This window comes from Mus pahari, chromosome 16 (genome assembly GCF_900095145.1).
Source record: "Mus pahari chromosome 16, PAHARI_EIJ_v1.1, whole genome shotgun sequence".
Classification (NCBI taxonomy): Eukaryota; Metazoa; Chordata; class Mammalia; order Rodentia; family Muridae; genus Mus; species Mus pahari.
The window spans coordinates 65,253,413-65,263,104 of record NC_034605.1 but is presented as its reverse complement, the minus strand read 5'-3'; the positions used below and the strand labels follow the sequence as shown (position 1 = coordinate 65,263,104).

The 9,692-nt window shown below is 39.1% G+C and overlaps 1 pseudogene; it reads right to left on the bottom strand.

The window, feature by feature from the left end:
• Positions 1-6,626: 6,626 nt before the first annotated feature.
• On the bottom strand, positions 6,627-8,744 carry LOC110333707 (annotated as a pseudogene).
• Positions 8,745-9,692: the final 948 nt, after the last annotated feature.

The window sequence follows — 9,692 nt, the reverse complement described above, 5'->3', positions numbered from 1 at the left end:
AGGTAAGTCAGCTCAGATATTTGGGACATAGGCCATTGGCCATAGCTGTATCACATTATCAGAATGGAGGCTGACACGGTGTTATCAAAAGGTTAGAATAATTGGGTTAAAATGTTATCATTATCGGGGGCTGGAGAGATGGCTCAGAGGTTAAGAGCACTGACTGCTCTTCCAGAGGTCCTGAGTTCAAATCCCAGTAACCACATGGTGGCTCACAACCATCTGTAATCAGATCTGATGCCTTTTCCTGGTGTGTCTGAAGACAGCTACAGTGTACTTACATATAATAAATAAATCTTTTAAAAAAATTTATCATTATCAATTGGCTCTGAAATTATTGTATTGGCATCTTGTAAATTGTGATTAAATTGATATATAAATCTAATTGGTTAACTATAAGCTTAAGAGTCTTCTTTTGGGCTGGCGATATGACTCAGCGGGTAAGAGTACTGACTGCTCTTCCAAAGGTCCTGAGTTCAAATCTGAGCAACCACATGGTGGCTCACAATCATCTGTAATGAGATCTGATACCCTATTCTGGTGTAAATAAGTACAGCTACAGTGTACTTACTTATAATAATAAATAAATCTTTTTTTTAAAGTCTTGTTTCTACTGGATAATTATGTGTTGAGATGACTAACCAGGGGTGCATGGGGCGTTACATGGAAGCGAGAGGAACACAGGGGGTCATCTTAGAGATGACTTGGCGGGAGCCCTTGTACCCTTGCAGGGCCGGTGAGTTGACGGGCTGAGAGACCAAGCAAGTGAGATCACTTGGCACAGGGGCTAGCTCTAGGGATTTATTGGCGGGAGGTGGCCTGGCCACAGTGATATTTTAATATTTCCCCACAACAAACCTCAAAGCTCATTTGAATAGGACAAGCTGGGAACCTCAGGAGAACATTGTGCTAAGTGAATGAAGACAGTAGCATTGCATAAAGGATCATACACGTATAAAGGACTCTAACACACCGTGCTGTATTGGTCATCACATGACATGTAATTACAGCTCAGGAAGGGTTAGCCTACTTCTTTCTCCCATCTGATTTCAATCGTTAATGTATTCTCATTTTTTCGATGGATATGAGAGCTTCAGCCATCTTGCCTACACTACAGGTAACAGTAGAAAACGAAGAGCAGAAAGAACACAGAATCTAGCTGTACCAATCAGCTACAAAGGGTTTTTCTAATGTTCTTTTAGTTGGTGTGCAAAGAAAAATGAGTGTCAGTATTTTTGCAACAGGAGTAGTTATGGAGATAATAAGGACATGCACTGTTATAATATACTGTAGATATGTACAAAAGTGCTTTATCAGGAAGGTGTGAGAACTTTTGCCAATGAGTCATACTACATAATAAATTAAAAATGGGGTTAAGAAACAAACTGACTTACTTGAATTTAATTAATGACAATGAATTATAGTTTAACAAAAATGTAATAGTCTTAGACAAGTGACCCATCCCTTTATTTTTTTCTGATCAGATAACCTGCCTTAGATGGTAGCACTTTCATTTTTGGTTTGGAGAACTTGTTTATACACTTAACATTTTTACATATCAGTTTGTATATGTTTAATGTATCATGTCATTCATGTAGCAGTATGGTACAATATCACATACACATTTCTATTTAATAATTATTCAAACATTAGTTTTTTTAAAGAGAGGCAAGAGTATTATTTTAGAATTCAACGGGCAGATACACATTTGTGATTCTACAATGCAAACTAGTGAAAGAGAACACAAGAGAATGGCCGGGGTTCATTTCTCCGTGATACATCCTTCACGTGCTGAGAGCAGAATTTCTGATTTCACAGCTCTAGACATGGTGCGAGCCTCAGTTCATCATGAACTTCAGTGTAACTGTATCTGTCAAAATTGTGCGTTTCCTGTCTTCTGTATTCTGCTTCTCTTTGTTCATCATTGGTTTCCCCTTGTCTTTGCTATTTCATTTAGTTCATTGATGTTTTTAACTGAAAAAGAGCCTCTTCTCTCACACAATTTATAGTGACCACTGTTACTGCTCTCTCTACTTCTCCCAACTAGATTCCCTCCTCTCTTATCCTCCTCTTAACCCAGACTCACTCCCTCTCTTTGGTTTCTTCTTCAGAAAAGAGCTGGTCTCCAAGAGAGGACAGTCAAACAGGGAAAAACAAGGACAAAAAAAAAAAAAGATAAAACAAAGCAAAAGTCCTCATAATGAGGCTGCACAAGGCAACCCAACAAGAAGGAAAGACTCTTTAAGAGCAGGCAAAAATGTCAGCGCTACACCCATTCCCACTGTTAGGAATCCCACAAAAACTCCAAGTTAACAGCTGTAACATATAATTAGAGAACCCTGTGTAAATCCATGCAGGGTCCATGCTTGCTGTTTCAGTTGTGAGATTCCTGAACATCTCGGCAGTGTAAGGCATATGTTCACCTCAAAGTAGTTGGTGCCACCATGCCCCTATGCCCCTATATATCTTACAGGAAGGACAGATGGTAGATAGAGGATTTTGTAGTTAGTTTGGCATCAAGGTTTTTCTGTAGCTGGTAGAGTAATTTTTGGTCCCAAAGAGGCTTGAGCATAGGGGTGAAGAATCCATGCCTGCACCCGGTGAACCTCTCTGGATTCAGTGAGCTGTATTGAAGTTGTCCTCACCAATGGATCCCTGCTGGAAGTTTTCAGAGAGCAAAATTTTGTCCTAGCATCAGCATGGTTGGTTAAGACTCCCCACAGGCTAACAACTCAACTGAATGTGACCCAGTTCCACCCCTGAAGTCCTGCTTGGTTTTACAAAGATGGCCAGTTTAGCCCCCATATCATCCATTATTATGAGATACTCTAATTAATTCCAGGAAGTTACCAATGTACTAGGTTTATATAGTAACCCCCAATACCCTTAATTTTAGCTGTTTCTCCTGCACTGAATTCTGTCCCTCCATCTTCAACTGATTCCTCCCACTCCTGCCCCAATCCACCCTGAGTTCACCTACAAAATCTGTTTGATCCCCTTTCCAGGGAGGTCTGTGCTTCCTGCCTAGACTCTTCATCTTTACCTAACCTCCTTCTCGGTCTGCAGTTGGTAGCTTGATTATTATTTACCTAATATTTAATATCCACGTATGATTGAATGCACGTCAAATTATCACTCTGTGTGTTTGGGTTACCTCACCTTGGGTGATTTTTCTAGTTATATCCATTTTATGATGCTTTTAGCCTGTAATTTTATGATGTCCTTATTTTTAGCAGCTGAGTAATACTCCATTGTGTAAATGTACTACATTTCCTTATCCACTCCTCAGTTTAGGGACAGCTAGGTTGATTCCAGTTTCTGTTAAGAATGAATAAAGCAGCTATGAACATAATGTAGTAAGTGTCTTTATATTAGGATGGAACACCTTTTGGATATACGCCCAAGAGTAGTATAGCTAGGTCTTGAGATAGATGGACTTCCAGTTTTCTGCGGAACCATGATATTGATTTCCACAGTGACTCTATTAGTTTTCACCCACACATGCATGGAAGATTGTTCCCCTTGTTCTGCATCCTTGCCAGCATGAGCTGGCCATTGTATTACTGATCTTATCTCTTCTGAAAGTTTTTTTTTTTTAAATGGAATCTCAAAGTAGTTTTGATTTGCATTTACCTGAGGCTAAAGATGTTTAGCATTCTTCAAGTGTCTCTCAGCCATTTGAGATTCCTTTGTTGAGAAATCTTTTTGGCTTTGTACCCCTTTTTAATTGATTTTTGTTGTTGTTGTTGTTGTTCTTTCAACATCTAGTTTATTGAGTTCTTTATACATTTTTTATATTAGGCTTCTATCTGTTGTGGAGTTGGGAAAAATATTTTCCCCATTTCTTAGGCTGTCTGTCCAGTGGCATGTTTTTGTTTGTTTTGTTTTGTTTTTTTGTTTTTTAAAATGTATTTATTATTATATTTAAGTACACTGTAGCTCTCTTCAGACACACCAGGAAAAGGCGTCAGATCTCATTATAGATGGCTGTGAGCCACCATGTGGTTGCTGGGATTTGAACTCAGGACCTCTGAAAGAGCAGTCAGTGCTCTTAACCACTGAGCCATCTCTCCAGCCCTTGTTTTTTTTTCTTTTTTTTTTTTTTTACTTAGAAAAGCTTTTCAGTTTCAAGAGGTCCTGTTTATGAATTGTTCATCTTAGGGCCTGAACTATTGATGTTCATTTCAGAAGGTTGTCTCCTGTTCCAAGGCGTTTAGGGTTTTCCTCACATTCTCTTCTGTCATCTTGAGTGTGTCTGGTTTTCTCTTGAGGTCCTTGATCCACTTGGACTTTAGTGTTGTGCAGGCTGCTGAATATGGACATATTTGCATTCTTCTATGTGCAGAGACACAGTTTAAGCTGCATTATTTGTTGTAGGTGCTGTCTTTTTTTTTCCATTGTATACTTCTATATTCCAAATCAATAATCGGTTGTTCATATGTGGTTGAAATTATGTCTGGGTCTTCAACTTCCACTGCTCAGTGCATCTGTTTTTATGCCAATACCATGAAATTCTTTTCTTGTTTGGGATTGTTTTAACTATCCTATGTTTTTGATATTCCATGTGAAGCTGGGAGTTGTCCATTCAATGTCTATAAACTATTCTTTTGGACTTTTGATGTAGATTGTATTGAATCTATAGATTGCTTTTGTTATGATGAACATTTTTATTCTATTAGTCCTACAAATTCATGAGTATTAGCGATCTTTCCATCTTCTGATAGATTCTTCAGTTTCTTCAAAAAAAATAAGTCTTCTATCATCCAAGTCTTTGTCTTGCTCTTTTATAATTACTCTAATGTATTTTATATTATTTGGGGTTATTGTGAATCATGTTGCTTCCATGATTTCTTTCTTTTATCCCTTAATTGGATAATTTCTTTCATCTCCTCTTTTTGGGTATGCTTACTTCTTTTCTTCCAGAGGTTTCAGATGTGGCATTGACTTGCTAGTATGAGATCTCTCTGATTTATTTATGTAGGCACTTAGTGCTAAGAACTCTCTTCTTATCACCCCTTTTATTGTATCCCATAAATTTGTGTATGCTGTGTATTCACTTTGATTGAATTCTAGTTGTCTTTGATTTCTATCTTTATTTCTGACTTGACACATTTGTATTCAGTAGAGCACTGTTCAGTTTACATGAATTCGTAACGGTTTAGTGGTCTGATAGGATGAGGGGGATTGTTTTAGTTTTCCCTCTATCTTTTTAGATTTGCTTTGTTTTCAAGTACTTGGTCAGTTTTAGAGAAAGATCTATGAGGTGCTGAGCATAAGGTATATTTTGTTTTGTTTGGGTGGAACATTCTCTAAATATCATTTAACATTACTTTTATTTTTTTAAAGATTTATTTATTTATTTATTTACTTTATGTATATCAGCTGTACACTAGTGCTGTCTTCAGACACACCAGAAGAGGGCATCAGATGCCCTCACAGATGGTTGTGAGCCACCATATGGTTGCTGGGAATTGATCTCAGGACCTCTGGAAGAGCAGTCATTGCTTTTAACCATGGAGCCATCTCTCTAGCCCCAACATTACTTTTATTTTAATGTTATTTAGCTCTAGCATTTCTCTATTTAGTCTTTGTCTGGGGGACCTGTCCATTGGTGAGAGTGAGACAATTAAGTCTCCCACTACCAGTGTGTGAGGGTCACTGTGTGATTTAAACTAAAGTAGTGCTTCTTTTACAACTGTAGGGCACAGATGTAAGTATTGAAAGATTCTCTTTCTACTTTCCGACTTTGTTAAATGTTAAAATAGTTACAGAAGCTTGCTTCTTAGGTCTATTTGCTTGGAATATCTTTTTCCAGCCATTACCCTGAGAAAAACTCCCACCCAATAAAGTCAAACCTAGACATCAGCACCTAGATCTATCATCATCCAAACCTAGGTGCATAAAGGCCAGCTAGGAACTATAACAGTGCATGTCCTTATTATCTCCATAACTACTCCTGTTGCAAAAATACTGACACTCATTTTTCTTTGCACACCAACTAAAAGAACATTAGAAAAACCCTTTGTAGCTGATTGGTACAGCTAGATTCTGTGTTCTTTCTGCTCTTCGTTTTCTACTGTTACCTGTAGTGTAGGCAAGATGGCTGAAGCTCTCATATCCATCGAAAAAATGAGGTAATGTCTGTCCTTGATGTTGAACTGTATTCTTTTATACAGTAGAAGGATGGATCCTGTTTTCACTTTCATTCTGTTAATCTGTTTCTTTTTTTTTTTTTTCTTTTTTCTTTTTTTTTGGTTTTTAGAGACAGGGTTTCTCTGTATAGCCTTGGCTGTCCTGGAACTTACTTTGTAGACCCGGTTGGCCTCGAACTCAGAAATGCACCTGCCTTTGCCTCCAGAGTGCTGGGATTAAAGGCGTGCACCATCATGCCCGGCCAATGTTTCTTTTAATTGGGGAATTAAGGCCATTGATCCTGGGAAACAGCAATGATTCTTTGTTTTTTTTTTTTTTTTTTTTTTTTTTTGTTTTTTTTTTGAATCAAACAGGCTTTTATTATTCACATACTCGGTAGAAAACGGGGGTTTAGTAAACAGGGTGGAACTGTATGGAAGATTCTGGGTTGGTCCGATACTATTTAAACGTGTGGGGCAACGCTGTTCCTCACATCAGGCACAGCACATGCACTTGTCCGTGGCGCCTTTGCAGATGCAGCCCTGGGCACATTTGGAGCGGCCCACGGGGCAGCAGGAGCAGCAGCTCTTCTTGCACTTGCAGTTCTTGCAGGGGCAGGAGCTGGAGCAAGTGCGGGAGCCACCAGTGGAGCAGGAGCAGTTGGGGTCCTTTCCGAGATCTGGTGAAGCTGGAGCTAAGGAGTAAGCGACGAGAAGGAAGTCAGGCTGTTGAAGTCGTGGTCGAGCAATGATTCTTAATTCCTGTTATTTTGGTGGTGGTGGTGGTGGTGGTGGTGGTGTGAGTGTGTGTGTGTATGTGTGTGTGTGTTCTTTCTTTTGGTTATGCTGATAAAGTGAGATTATTTATTTCCTCTCTTTTCCTGTATATAGTTAGCCTCCTTGGGCTGGAGATTTTCTTTTGCACCTTATGTGTGGCTGTATTTGAAGGTAGATATTGTTAAATTTGAGTTTATTCATGGAATGTCTTATTCCCTCCATTCATGATTATTGAAAGTATTCTGGGCATAGTGATCTGGGCTGGTGTCTGTGGTTTCTTAGAGTTTACAGCACATTGTCCAAGCCTTTCTGGCTTCCAGAGTCTTCATTGTGAAATGAGTTGAAATTCTAATAGGTCTGGTTTTTTTTGTCTTGTTTGATCTTTTTCTTCACACCTTTTAATATTTTTTTCTTGATTCTATATGTTTAATGTTTTGATTATTATGTGGTGAGGGGATTTTCTTTTCTGGCCCAATCTATATGGTATTTCCATGTTTCTTGTACCTTGATAGGCATTTCCTCATTGGGTTTGGAAATTTTTATTTTATGATGTTGTTTAAAATATTTTTTGGACCCTTGAGCAGGTATTCTTATACTTCCAATATTCCTATTATTTGTAGTTTTGGTCTTCTCATGATGTCCCAGAGTTACCTGGTGTTTGATGCCAGGACAGTTTTAGATTTAATATTATTCTTTTTTTTTTTTTTTTTTTTTTTTTTTTTTTTTTTTGTTTTTCGAGACAGGGTTTCTCTGTGTAGCCCTGGCTGTCCTGGAACTCATTCTGTAGACCAGGCTGGCCTCGAACTCAGAAATCTGCCTGCCTCTGCCTCCCAAGTGCTGGGATTAAAGGCGTGTGCCACCACGCCCCGCTAACATTATTCTTGATTAATGTATCAGTTTCTTCTGTGGCATTTTCAATGCCTGAGATTCTCTCTCCCATCTAGATTCCTTGGGTGAACCTTGCCCCTGTAGTTTATCTTTGCAGTCTTAAATTTTTCAGTTCCTGGATTTCTTCAGATTGCTTGTGTTTTTGTTTTTGTTGTTGTTGTTTTGTTTATTGTATCTATTTTTGTTTTCAGGTCTTGAAGAGTTCTATTTATTTCCTCTAACCATTTCCTTGTTTTTTCTTAGCTTTATTTGAAGGATTTGTTGGTTTCCTCTAATTGTTTGTTTGTTTGTGTTTTCTTGTCTTTCTTATTGGGATTTATTGATTTTTTTCCCCCAACTGTTTGCTTGTGTTTTTTTTTTTTTCTGGATTTCTTTCAGTGATTTATTCATTTCCTCTTTAAGGACCTCTATCATCTTCATTTAGTTGGTTTCAATTTCTTCAGCTATGTTGGGATATTCAGGACTTGCTGTGGTAGGATAACTTCACACTGTTGGTGACATATTTCTTGGCTGTTACTGATTATGTTCCTCGCTGGCCTTTCTGCACCTACGTTTGGATGATGATAGATCTAGGTGCTGACGTCTGGGTCTGATGTTATTGGGTGGGGGTTTTTCTTGGGGTTTCTGTTGTCTCTGACTTTTCCCTAAGCCTGCTGGCTGAGTGTTGTCTTTTTTTTTCCTGTCTTGCTTGGCTGTTGCATTCAAAGTGTGATGCTTGCTGTTGAATTTTTTGAGGAAGAAGATGCTAGGGAGAGATGATCATAGCCACCCCACTGGAGACTTGGCTACTGGGGAGAGGAAGCTGCCTCTGCTATTGTATTTCAGTGTTAGGGAAACCTGTGAAAACTGGGAGTGGGGTAACACATAATGTGGTTAGATCTATGGATGGCCTACCTGGTCCTTTGGAGGCATGTCTTGTGCTTGGTTGAACAGGGAGTGTCTGCCCATAATGGGGTCTTGGACAGAGACATGAGACAGAAAGGAAGAGCACATGAGGGTAGTCAGTGGTATCTACAGGGGATATGGACAAGGGAAGAGGAAGGAGAAGCAGTAGGGGCAATCCTCACTATTACATCCCAGATAACAGAGGGTGGGGGTGGACCAGAGTCCTCCTACCTCATCCCATACCCAACATCTAAATACTGAAGCATCATGTTACCAGAAATAGTTTTGTTACCTCCTATTTATTCATATTTTTGCTGTTGTTAATCTGTGATAGGCATTCCCTTTATTGGATGAAAGTACTATGTAGCTTCGCAGGTTACTTTTTGGGGTTGACCTAAGTTCAAATACCAAAGCCCACATTGGTGCCATCTATGTTGTGGGATTCTATTAATCAAATTATAATTGTATCATTGTTTCTCTAGAAAATGATAGAGTTTCACTTGTTTTGATTTCTAAATACTTACTATGTTATATTATGAATTCTTTGAGTTTTTGTAGGTTTGGGAACTTTATGTAATATGTGTTAGTCGGGGTTCTCTAGAGTCACAGAACATGTGGAATGTCTCTCTATATTGAAGGAACTTATTGTGATGACTTACAGTCTGGGGTCCAACTAACCCGACAACGGTCAGCTGTGAGTAGGAAGTCCCAGGATCTAGTGGTTGCTCAGTCCCACAAGGCTAGTTATGTCAGCTGGTCTTCTGTACAAGTAGGTTCCAACAGATGTGCTGGCAAGTACGTGTAAGCAGAAGAGTGTATCTTCTTCCAATGTCCTTATGTAGGCCTCCAGCAGAAGGTGTGGCCCAGATTAAATGTGTGTACCATCACACCTGGATCTGGGACTTGCTTTGTCCCAGGCTGACCTTGAACTCAGAGATCTCTTTGCCTCAATTTCCTGGAATTAAAGGTGTGTACTGCCTTGCCTGGGCCTAAGCTTTTCATGGGCTCCAT